Source organism: Phoenix dactylifera, chromosome 7, assembly GCF_051530095.1.
Source record: "Phoenix dactylifera cultivar Ajwa chromosome 7, Ajwa_hap1_PhDact_Kaust_v1.1, whole genome shotgun sequence".
Classification (NCBI taxonomy): Eukaryota; Viridiplantae; Streptophyta; class Magnoliopsida; order Arecales; family Arecaceae; genus Phoenix; species Phoenix dactylifera.
The window spans coordinates 16,339,250-16,351,610 of record NC_143196.1 but is presented as its reverse complement, the minus strand read 5'-3'; the positions used below and the strand labels follow the sequence as shown (position 1 = coordinate 16,351,610).

Here is a 12,361-nt window from a genome sequence, read left to right as displayed (position 1 = left end):
TATAATTATTTAATTCTTCCATTTAACTCACTAACTATTAGTGGGTTATTTCAAACATCAATCTCATTGACATTGTGATTCCAAATCACAATTCGACAATCCTAATAATCAGAACCCCTAATGTGTGTGACCTCGTAGGTTCTAATCTAACTGGTAATGAGATATATTGCGATCTCTATCACAATATCATTGAAAACTCCTTTCAATGGGTTGGAACGATTCCAACTCAACTCATTAGGGTTTATCGATCATCAAGATAATCCCTATGAGTCCCACCATCCACCAGTGACACCTAGCAGCATGTAGTGGCTACCCAGCAGAATAGAATGATGAACCTCTAGGTGCAGTTGTCATGTGTTACAGTCCTTCTATCGTGGATCCCTACAAGACGGAGGTCATGGATAACTCGTCAAACCCCTTCGTCTGTCATATGTCAAAATTTATTTGACTTAAGTTCGAGAGTGAAAAACTCTTTCTCCACTGTGCATACTGCCCCGGCCGAGGTCTTACGAACTCAGTCTTATAAATCACATAGGATCTCTCCTTATCTATCAAGGTCGATAGATTCCATATAGGTGCATACCCTACTCCTACAGTGAACTTACTGCAGCCAATCTACACTGCATGGACCCATATGGCTAGAGACCATGTATGTGTGCAGTCAAACTACAATAACCTCACTGTGAGTAGCCGAAGCACCGCAGGTCAAAGGACCAGTCACACTACTGCAACATCAAGCAAGTCACTGATGAGTGGATAGACATCCAAGTGACTTCTTGTGTTGGTCACGCTCAGTACCCTTGTTCTCTAACAAGCACCTGCACTATCACTTCAGTGTCTCTACACTGTGGACTCAAGTCTCATCCATCCAGAAGGAAAGTGATCTGTGCACTGATCGAATCGATCACCGTCCTCGTGATGATCCATTGATCAGGAGCATTTAGAAATTAATCACCAATGATACATGGCTCAAATTCTCAACTCTTGAGAATATGTATCATCATCTTATTAATTTCTTGGACGATTCATAGACACATAAACAATATGAATGAAAAGATGCCTTTTATTTATTTAATAATAAATAGTCAAGTACAAAATTATGTCCCTAGAATTAATAATGTGTCAGCCAGATTGGCTTCTAGGGCATACATCTAACAATCTCCCACTTGCACTAAAGCCAATCAGTCATATATCTAAGCCCCATCTTCTCAAGGTGGGCTTCAGTCTTTTGCTGACTTAGCTGCTTAGTGAATGGGTCTGCCACGTTATCCGCGGAGTCTACTCTCTGCACCTCTACATATTTCTTCTCAACATAGTCGCGTATGAGATGGAAGCGCCGCTCTATATGCTTAGACTTCTGATGAGACCTTGGCTCCTTAGCAAGGGCTATGGCGCCATTATTATCGCAGTAGAGTGTTATGGCATCTGATGTCATCACGTCCAACTCTGCAATGAATTTCTTGAACCAGAAGCCTTCCTTAGCAGCTTCAGAGGCGGCGATGTATTCAGCTTCCATAGTAGAATCAGCAATGATCGGTTGTTTAGAACTCTTCCAATTCACCGTACCACCATTGCACAAGAACACGTATCCAGTTGTTGACTTCCTGTCATCGACATCAGTCATAAAGTCTGAATCTGTGTACCCTTCTACCTTTAACTCTGATGATCCTCCAAAAACCAAGAATAAATCTTTAGTTCTTCTCAAGTACTTAAGAATATTCTTCACAGCTGTCCAGTGTTCTTCACCTGGATTCGACTGATATCTGCTTGTGACACTCACAGCAAGAGCTATATCAGGTCATGTACATAGCATGGCATACATGAGGCTCCCTATTGCCGATGCATAAGGAATCTTGCTCATGCGTTGAATCTCTTCAGATGTGTTGGGGCACATCTTCTTGGAGAGATGAATTCCATGCCTTAGGGGTAAGAGACCCCTCTTGGAGTTTTTCATGCTGAACCTCTTAAGCACCTCCTCTATGTACATTTTCTGTGACAGGCCAAGCATTCTTTTAGATCTATCTCTATAGACCTTTATTCCCAAAATATAGGATGCTTCCCCAAGGTCTTTCATGGAGAATTCTTTTGACAACCAGACCTTGACCGAGGTTAGCATGGGAATATCATTCCCAATCAGGAGAATGTCATCTACGTACAGTACGAGAAAAACGACAGCACTCCCACTAACCTTTTTGTAAACACACAGTTCCTCTTCGTTTTTGATGAAATCAAACGTTTTGATTGCGTCATCGAAACGAGTGTTCCAACTCCGAGATGCTTGCTTTAGTCCATAGATGGACCTTTGCAGCTTGCAGACCTTGTGATCTCCATCACTGGAAGTGAAACCCAAAGGCTGTTTCATATAGATATCTTCATCAAGATATCCATTCAGGAAAGCAGTTTTCACATCCATCTGCCAGATTTCATAATCATGAAATGCTGCAATGGCAAGCAATGTTCGGATGGATTTTAACATGGCTACAGGTGAAAAGGTCTCCTGATAGTCAATGCCTTCGCGCTGACTATACCCTTTCGCCACAAGCCTTGCCTTATAGGTCTCTACCTCTCCATCCGAACCTATCTTCCTTTTGTAGATCCATTTGCATCCAATAGGTACAATACCTTCTGGTGGGTCTACTAAGGTCCAGACTTGGTTGGAATGCATGGAGTCTAACTCTGACTTCATAGCTTCCAACCATTTCTCAGAATCGACATCAGATATCGCCTCGTTGTAGGTTTTGGGATCCTGTATGTGATCCCTATCTCCCACTAGGAACATTTCCTCGGTATCCTCTTCTAGTATACCTAAGTATCTATCGGGAGGATGGGAGACCCTACTAGATCTACGAGGTGGTTGAGGGACATCGTGTACTGGCTCTTTATGAATGGGTTCTATAGGATCCATGACTCGTTGCTTTTCAGAGACTTTCTCTTCAAGCTCAATTTTCCTCCCACTGCCTCTATCAAGGATAAACTGATTTTCCAAGAAGATGGCATGACGGCTCACAAACACATTGTGATCCTCTGAGACGTAAAAATTGTATCCTAATGACTCTTTAGGATATCCTATAAAACGAGCACTTATGGTCCTAGCCTCTAACTTGTCCGCCTGTAGTCGCTTGACGTGGGCCGGACATCCCCAAATCTTGAGATGACCCAGACTTGGTTTCTTACCATGCCATATCTCATACGGTGTGGTAGGAACGGATTTAGAGGGAACTCTATTCAATAAATAAATCGCTGTGAGTAAGGCATCTCCCCAAAGGAACATAGGTAAATCAGTGAAGCTCATCATGGACCTGACCATATCCAATAGGGTCTGATTCCTCCTTTCTGACACCCCGTTGAGTTGAGGTGTACCCGGAGGTGTCCATTGTGAGACTATGCCGTTTTCTTTGAGATAGTCCCGGAATTCCCCACTAAGGTATTCTCCTCCTCGATCTGATCGAAGAGCCTTAAGAGGTTTTCCAGTTTGTTTTTCTACTTCATTCTTGAACTCTTTGAACTTTTCAAAAGATTCAGACTTGTGTCTCATAAGATACACATACCCATACCGTGAATAATCATCGGTAAAGGTAATGAAGTAAGAATAACGTCCCCTGGCTAGCACATCGAATGGGCCACATACATCTGTATGTACTAGGGTAAGTATTTCAGTGGTCCTCTCCCCATGTCCTACAAAGGGCAGTCTAGCCATTTTTCCTTGAAGACAGGACTCGCAAACTGGATATGACTCGGAAGTCAATGAGCCTAAAAGCCCATCTTTATCCATTTTGTTCATTCTGTCCTCTCCAATATGGCCAAGCCTGAGGTGCCACAAATATCTTTGGTTTATCTCACTCTGGATCTTTTGGATCCTTTGGCACTCACATCTTGCTCAGTAACATTCACAGATACATCCATATGTAAATGATAGAGACTGTCAATCATAAAACCACGTGCTACTATTTTATTTCTTAAATAAATAGAACAGCAGTCTTTGTCAAATGTAAAAACATGACCTTCCTGTGCTAGACATGAAACAGAAATCAAATTTCTGCTAGCAACAGGTACATAATAGCAGTCTCTAAGTATTAAACTAAATCCAGACGGTAGTCGCAAATGGTAGGTGCCCACAGCCACAGCAGCAACTTTTGCCCCGTTGCCAACCCGAAGGGTTACCGCACCTTCTGCCAGCCTTCTACTTTTCTTTAGACCCTGCATGGTAGTGCACAAATGAGCACTAGAACCAGAATCTATAACCCAACTAGAAGTAGAAGAAACCGTTAGATTAGTTTCAATAATGAGCAAGTCTATACCTTCTGAAGGTGTGTCACCTTTCTTGTTCTTCAGGCTCTTGAGGTATGAAGGACAGTTTCTCTTCCAGTGGCCTTCGACATTGCAGTGGAAATATTTTCCTTTGTCATTAGCCTTTTTCTTTTGAACTTCCTTCTTTGGCTTCTTGTCTTTCTTCTGCTTCTTTGCAGGCTTCTTTTTCTTCCAAGTAGACTTTCTCTTGGAACCAGAAGTCAACTCAGCAGCAAGGACATTGCCCCTTGAACGTTTCAAGGCTCCCTCAGCAGTTACCAACATGTTTATCAGTTTAGTCTTAGTGCATTCAATCTTATTCATGTGGTAGTTTACTATAAACTGACCAAATGAATCAGGAAGTGACTGTAGGATCAAATCCACTTGTAATTCCTTGTGCATGTTCATACCGAGCTTCTCAAGCTCCTCTAGATCCTTGATCATAGTCAGACCGTGATCATGGACAGACTGCCCCTCGCGCATCTTCGCTTTGAAAAGCCTCTTGGACACTTCAAAACGAGCTGTGCGACTCTGCTCACCATACAACTCTTGCAGATGTGCCAGTATGTCCCTAGCAGTCTTCATATTTTCATGCTGGCATTGGAGTTCATTTGACATGGATGCCATCATATAGCATTTTACTCTAATGTCATCATCCAACCACTTTTTATGCATCTCACGCTGAACATCAGTAGGACGTGTTGGTAGTGTGGGGATATCTGAATCGAGTATGTAGCCTATTTTCTCACAGTCCAAAATAATTTTGAGATTTCTAAGCCAGTCCTTGTAATTGGTTCCGGTCAGTCGGTTGGTCTCAAGAATACGAGTCAAAGGGTTTGAAGCTGACATTGTATCTGCAGAGAGTAAAGATTCTAGTTAGACTTTTGTACTTGATCCTAATCTGTTCTAAAGTCTTTTAGAACAAATGTAACTCCCACTATTTTCTCGAATCCCTCACACTCCCCTGGTAGGGAAATGGAAATCCCACACGACTAGGGTTTCTAGTGGGTACTGCGGTCCCATCAATTTACATGCCACCTCACCTAACAGTTATTGGTGACACATAGATTGATGAATGTACAACTCTTGTACAATGCTTCTGAAGCATGTTGCAGTGTAACTTGGTCTCTAAGCCATGAAAACCTCACCTAACAGTTATTGGTCCCATTTCTTAGTTAAGTCAGACCCACCGTATAACCGTAGGAATAAAGTCGCCATTGGGTCCTCACCTAACAGTTATTGGTGCCCAACCCCACCTTTACCCTACAACATCTCATGTCTATAGAGAGGTCCAGCCCCCCGATGCAACTTGACCACTGTGTCCAGCCGAGACAAATCAACATCAGAAAGGCCTTAGCAGCTCTACTACAGTGGAAGACCTATTGACTTAATATTGGTTAATCAGGTCTTTAGTGTTTGCAACTTGAGCTCTTCATAAGAGGTAATCGAACAATTGGCCAGGTAAGCAGGTGGGAGGCTCCCCTTACTCAGAGAGTAAGGTCCTAATTAAGTAACCACCTTTAATGCTTTCCTAGACACCAATTAGATCAATTAATCTAATATGACTTGCTCATGTCGGTTCACTCTCGACTTGATTGAGGAGGTTTTAATTTAGGTCTCAATTGGGTTTGCTACATCACATGTAAACCTATCTACCCGACTCTCATTTACATCACATGCAAACGGCACATTGCAGGCAGTTATGATCGCAGCAATAATTAAAGCTAAACTTTAAATAGGTGATGATCATGGATTCTAGTTAGGTCGTATTACAAGCACATGCACGTCAATCGATCAACTGGTCTTCAACTCTTGAATTGGTTCCAAGCCTCCTTGATTCGATCCTTGACCAACTCTTGATCCAATCGCCATCAACCGCTTAGACCCCTGCTCATCTCATGCATCATCTTTGATTTGATCGTTGACGTACATCACATCACAGAAATACAACCGGATATAAAATAAAAATAAAAATAAATTACATCTCGCTTTTAGGAGGCACGCAGGCCTCTCAAAATATTAAATAAGATGCATGCAAGCATCTGCAAAATTACATGACATTACAGATCACATCGCAGGTCATTACATTCGATACCAAAAGGGTTTGAATCCTATGATCATCACCACATGCATCTCATGCATGATTTTATCTAATCTGATTTTAATTTTATTATGCAACCATCTGAGATCCAGATCATGCAATACCTTAATTTTAAACATCATAATCATATCATAATTTTAAAACTAACATCGCATGATCGATCTAACAAAATCAGCATGCTGAAAATTTTCAGCAACACGAAATTTCAGCACGCAGAATTTTTCAGCATGCATAATAATTAAAAAATCAGAACTAATTCATAATTAATTAACTATTATCTTAATTCGATCCCCAAAACCATGGCTCTGATACCACTGTTGGATTGCCCCACAGCGGCGCGACGTTCGCGGCGGAATCCGCATGCCGGGCCCGGTGCATCGCATACGCCGGAACAGGATCGGGTAGATTTCAAAATTTTTCTGAATCAAAACGATTCAGAACCCTTTTGAATTAAGATGGGGACTAAACTAAGATCTAATAATTAATTATGAATTGTTAAACTACTAGAAAATCAGAAATATAAAAGTTCAAATGAAGATCTCATCTTCACCTTTGTGCGGGTAGAAGAACACCGCAACCGATGAACGTGGTTTGGTTCCTTGTAGCCGCATAAACGTCCGGCCTCTACAAGTATCCACACGAGGTTGCTGAAGATCAGAGATGGGGCTTCACCGGGGTGCTAGCTCCTTGCAAAAGCCTCTCTTGGATGTCGAAGAAGAAGGAAGAAGAAATCACAAGGATCCCACCTTGTGCAGCCTTCAAAAGGAAGAAGAAAACCCTTCACCTTTTTTATTCTTTTCTCTCCCTATTTGCTGATTTAAAAATCCCCAAAAGCATTGCCTTGCTGCCCCACGCCTGGGAGAAGAGCTCTTGGGTTTCTTGGGGCGTGGGGCTCCCTTTTTATAGGGTTCAAAACCCTATGCGCCAGGAAACCTATTCCTAATAGGTTTCCTGGTGCCTTTCTTTATTGGCGGGCCCCTTGATTCTTGGAAAGAATCAAGGGGCGTTGGCTCCCAGCAAAGAAGGAGAGGGGGCCACGCCCCTCCTTGTCCTCTTGGCTGCCCCCTCTTGCCTATTTTGACTCCTCAAAATAAGGCATCAAGAGGGAGGCTCCAATAATAGGAAAAAGGCTGAATTTGGCAGGATTTTCAAGGATTCGATCTAGCCAACTTTTGACTAGGATTTGAGTCAAATTTCTTTGGGTCAGACCCAACATAATTTGACTCAATTAATCAGCAAATCAAAGACTTAATTATAATCTAATTATAATTATTTAATTCTTCCATTTAACTCACTAACTATTAGTGGGTTATTTCAAACATCAATCTCATTGACATTGTGATTCCAAATCACAATTCGACAATCCTAATAATCAGAACCCCTAATGTGTGTGACCTCGTAGGTTCTAATCTAACTGGTAATGAGATATATTGCGATCTCTATCACAATATCATTGAAAACTCCTTTCAATGGGTTGGAACGATTCCAACTCAACTCATTAGGGTTTATCGATCATCAAGATAATCCCTATGAGTCCCACCATCCACCAGTGACACCTAGCAGCATGTAGTGGCTACCCAGCAGAATAGAATGATGAACCTCTAGGTGCAGTTGTCATGTGTTACAGTCCTTCTATCGTGGATCCCTACAAGACGGAGGTCATGGATAACTCGTCAAACCCCTTCGTCTGTCATATGTCAAAATTTATTCGACTTAAGTTCGAGAGTGAAAAACTCTTTCTCCACTGTGCATACTGCCCCGGCCGAGGTCTTACGAACTCAGTCTTATAAATCACATAGGATCTCTCCTTATCTATCAAGGTCGATAGATTCCATATAGGTGCATACCCTACTCCTACAGTGAACTTACTGCAGCCAATCTACACTGCATGGACCCATATGGCTAGAGACCATGTATGTGTGCAGTCAAACTACAATAACCTCACTGTGAGTAGCCGAAGCACCGCAGGTCAAAGGACCAGTCACACTACTGCAACATCAAGCAAGTCACTGACGAGTGGATAGACATCCAAGTGACTTCTTGTGTTGGTCACGCTCAGTACCCTTGTTCTCTAACAAGCACCTGCACTATCACTTCAGTGTCCCTACACTGTGGACTCAAGTCTCATCCATCCAGAAGGAAAGTGATCTGTGCACTGATCGAATCGATCACCGTCCTCGTGATGATCCATTGATCAGGAGCATTTAGAAATTAATCACCAATGATACATGGCTCAAATTCTCAACTCTTGAGAATATGTATCATCATCTTATTAATTTTTTGGACGATTCATAGACACATAAACAATATGAATGAAAAGATGCCTTTTATTTATTTAATAATAAATAGTCAAGTACAAAATTATGTCCCTAGAATTAATAATGTGTCAGCCAGATTGGCTTCTAGGGCATACATCTAACAATCTCGTCTTATTCCGTCCACCTCCCGTCGATCCAGCGGCCAGCTCCATTTCCGGCCATCTACAATCAATCCGGCGCTCCACAGATCATGTATTCCTCCCAAGATCCAGCCATTCTTCCACGGATTGACGCCCTACATCCTCTTCGTCCGTGATCTGCCCTCCGGCATCACGCCCAGGAATCAGCCGCCCGTGATCTCTTCTCCCTTCCCGAATGAGCACTCCAGACAGCTATAAAAGGAGGAGGGTGGCCATCGGCTAAGGGGGCTGGGTTGGATTGAAAACAGGGGAGCCTTGTTTCGGTGAAGAAAAAGGAAGAGAGGAGAAGGCCGAATCAGAGAAAGAAGAAAAAGAAATAAAAAAGAAAGGAGGGGGGGAAGAGAATATTTTGGGATATTTTGGGAATAATGGGAGCTGAAGTTTTTAATATGAAGATAGGAGGTCGTCCGGAAGCCATGCGCGGCTAAACGTCCAATCTAGGGCTGGATGAAGCCCTAGTAATGTATCAGTGTATTGTAGTTCTTACTCTTTTAATCTTTTTGGAGTTTGTTTAAATTCTCATTCTCAATGAAAATTTCTTTTATGATGTTTAAACCTTGAGCATGCCATTTACTATTCATATTTGCTAAAGTAGTCTAAGATGATCCATGCCTATGAAGATGAGGTGTGCTGCACCCTAGATTAGCATACTTAGGTAGACACTTCATGCTATACCGAAGATGGATCTTCCTAAAACTCTTTATGTTTTTATGTTAAAAGGCTTGTAGCCAATTTGCATGCCTCTCCAAAAGATAAAAATTAAGAACACAGTCCCTAATGCAATGCTACGCGGTGGATTCCAAACCCTAGATCTATCTACTTTGATAAATTTCAATTCGTACTCATAGATTAATTTAGTTAAATCAAGTTAACAAATTCTTCTTCGTGATTTATTTTTAAAAGAAAAATAACTTGTCTTCAATCCCTGTGGACCGACACCCGTAATCACTATCCTACAGGATACGTGCTATTGCGTGGTTTATTTTTGGTGCCGTTGCCGGGAATTGCTAGTATAGTTGTTTTTCTTTTCATTTAAAAAAAAACTTTCAAATATATATATATCTAAAATAAAATAAAAATATTTTCCATTTTTGTTACTTTTCTTATCTTTTTTTTGTCTCTCTTACTAATTTTTAATTTTCCTTTTGGTATTATTTGATCAGGAATCGAAGAGGAGATCTGAGCTATCAAAAAGGAATGCTTTAGAGGTTTGTTTAAAAAAAAAAATTGCTGGGAAAATTCCTATTGGTAACCTCTAAACTTTTTTTTGTTTAAATTAATTATTAGCTTAAAATTCTGTGGTGAATGTTTTAATTTTAATTTCAGCAAAAGTGTGAATGTATGCTTGATACACATACACAAATTAATCCGCACATAGTAAGGACAATCACCCCAATAAGATAAGAGCCGGATTTCATCACCGGACTCTTGCCCAACTTAGGTGAACTCAATCTCACATAGTGTCAGCTTAATTAAAATCAAGTAGACGTTGGCTCCTAAGGACATTCGAGCTCAATAGGACGAAGATCACCGAAAGTTGCACCAATTTCGCTCTGTGGCTTAGTTGATGTCTAGGCAAGCTTTGTCCCTATAAGGGAGACAGTTCATCTGTTCGAGGCAAGTGGTTTTTAAGTGGGACCTTTGCGAACGCATCGTGACTGCTCCACTTACCTGGGAGCTTACCTGATCAACTTGGTTCATTAGACCGGATTGGAGGCTTAGGTGCCCTCTTCAAACCAGTTAGGAGCTGTCTAGTGATTTTAGGGCAAATACAAGCATTGATGTTTTTTTTTTCTTTTATTGCATGCTTGACTGATCAAGTACTAGTGTATGCAAGGAAGTCGTTCTAGAGTACGTGACCTATTACCCTTTGACCCTGAAATAGAACGGAATCTTAGGAATATTCGAGCTGAGATCAGAACATTAGAATCACCCCCACCTCTTGAGATGGCTGAAGAACAACCCAAACTCCTGAGGGAGTACTTTACTCCTACCATTTACACTTCCCCATCTTGCATTCGATTACCTGAGGTAGCAGCTGTACAATACGAAATAAAGTCTAGTGTGATCCAAATGCTCCCATCTTTTTATGGGCTCACCAACGAAGAACCATATAAATACCTAGATGAATTTCTTGAGATTTGCACCACTGTCAAGATTCAGAACTTCACTGATGATGCTCTGAAACTTAGATTATTCCCTTTCTCCCTTAAAGACAGAGCTAAGCAATGGCTGAATTCTTTAGAAGCTGATTCGATTCGTTCCTGGGATCAAATGCAATAAGAATTCCTAAAAAAATACTTTTTCATAGGAAGAACGAACTAGTTTAGACATGCCATCACGAGCTTCTCCCAAACTGAGGGAGAAGAATTTCATGAAACTTGAGAGAGATTTCGGGACCTAATCCGAAAATGCCCACATCATCAAATACCTAAATAGCAGCTAGTGCAATGCTTCTATGACGGATTAACTGAACGAAACTGTCAAATGATTGATGCTGCATGCGGGGGGGGGACTTTCATGCTTCGAAATGAGCATGAAGCATGGCAATTATTTGAAAATCTTAATGAAAACTCCCTCCATCATGCTTCCTGTTCTCATCAAGCACCCCCGAATTCTCAAAGAAAAGGGACCATTTGTGAAATAAGTCATTCTATGGACCTGTCTAGCAAGGTAGATGCACTGTCCCATAAGATTGACCAACTGATGATAGAGGGACATGTCATTAGCTCTTCTCAAGCACAAGTGTGTGCTATCTATTCTAGCCCATCGCATCCTATTCATGAGTACCCCTCAGCACCCCAATTCCCCGAACTCGTGCAAGAACACATCAATGCTGCCCAAACACAGCCCAGACCGGGTAATGATCCATTTTCCAATACATATAATCCGGGATGGCGGAATCATCCAAATTTTTCTTGGAGGCAGCAAGCTTAGAATACTGCCCAACCCTACTCCCAAAATTTTCAAAACCCTCAGAATTTTCATCTCTACCGTCCCTCAACTCAATTTCAGCACCCTCCTCCTCCAACCCAAAGAAATACAGCCTTTGAGGAGAAAGTGTTGACTGCCCTTCAAGGTTTGGAGGCAAACACACAACTATTGCACTCTCACACACAATCAATTGCTAAGATAGAATCCCAAATGGGTCAACTAGCTAATGCATTAAACAAGCGAGAGGAAGGCAAGCTTCCAAGTCAACCAATGAGTAATCCAAGGGGACAATACGTGGCTCAAGAAACTCGACTAAATCATGAGCAAGCCAATGCTTTAACTATCCTTAGGAGTGGACGTGTGATAGATAATAAGGTTGGGGAGGGTAACAACAAGGAAGGTGAAGAAAAGGAGAATAATGTATCACATGAAAATCCAAAACCCTCTTCAGCTAGTCCACCATCTGCCACAACCCACATTCCAAAGGCCCCATTCCCTGAAGCACTTAATGCATCCACTCCCTTTGGCAAGAAGGAAACTTCACTAGAAGAGATGATAAAGGTCTTCAAACAAGTTAAAAT

The 12,361-nt window shown here is 41.6% G+C and overlaps 1 non-coding gene across 1 annotated transcript; it reads right to left on the bottom strand.

Moving 5' to 3' along the window:
* Positions 1–11,169: 11,169 nt before the first annotated feature.
* On the bottom strand, positions 11,170–11,275 carry LOC113461649 (small nucleolar RNA R71). The gene has a single exon (XR_003383946.1). It is a non-coding gene; the product is annotated as a small nucleolar RNA R71 (small nucleolar RNA).
* Between the last annotated feature and the right edge of the window lie 1,086 nt (positions 11,276–12,361).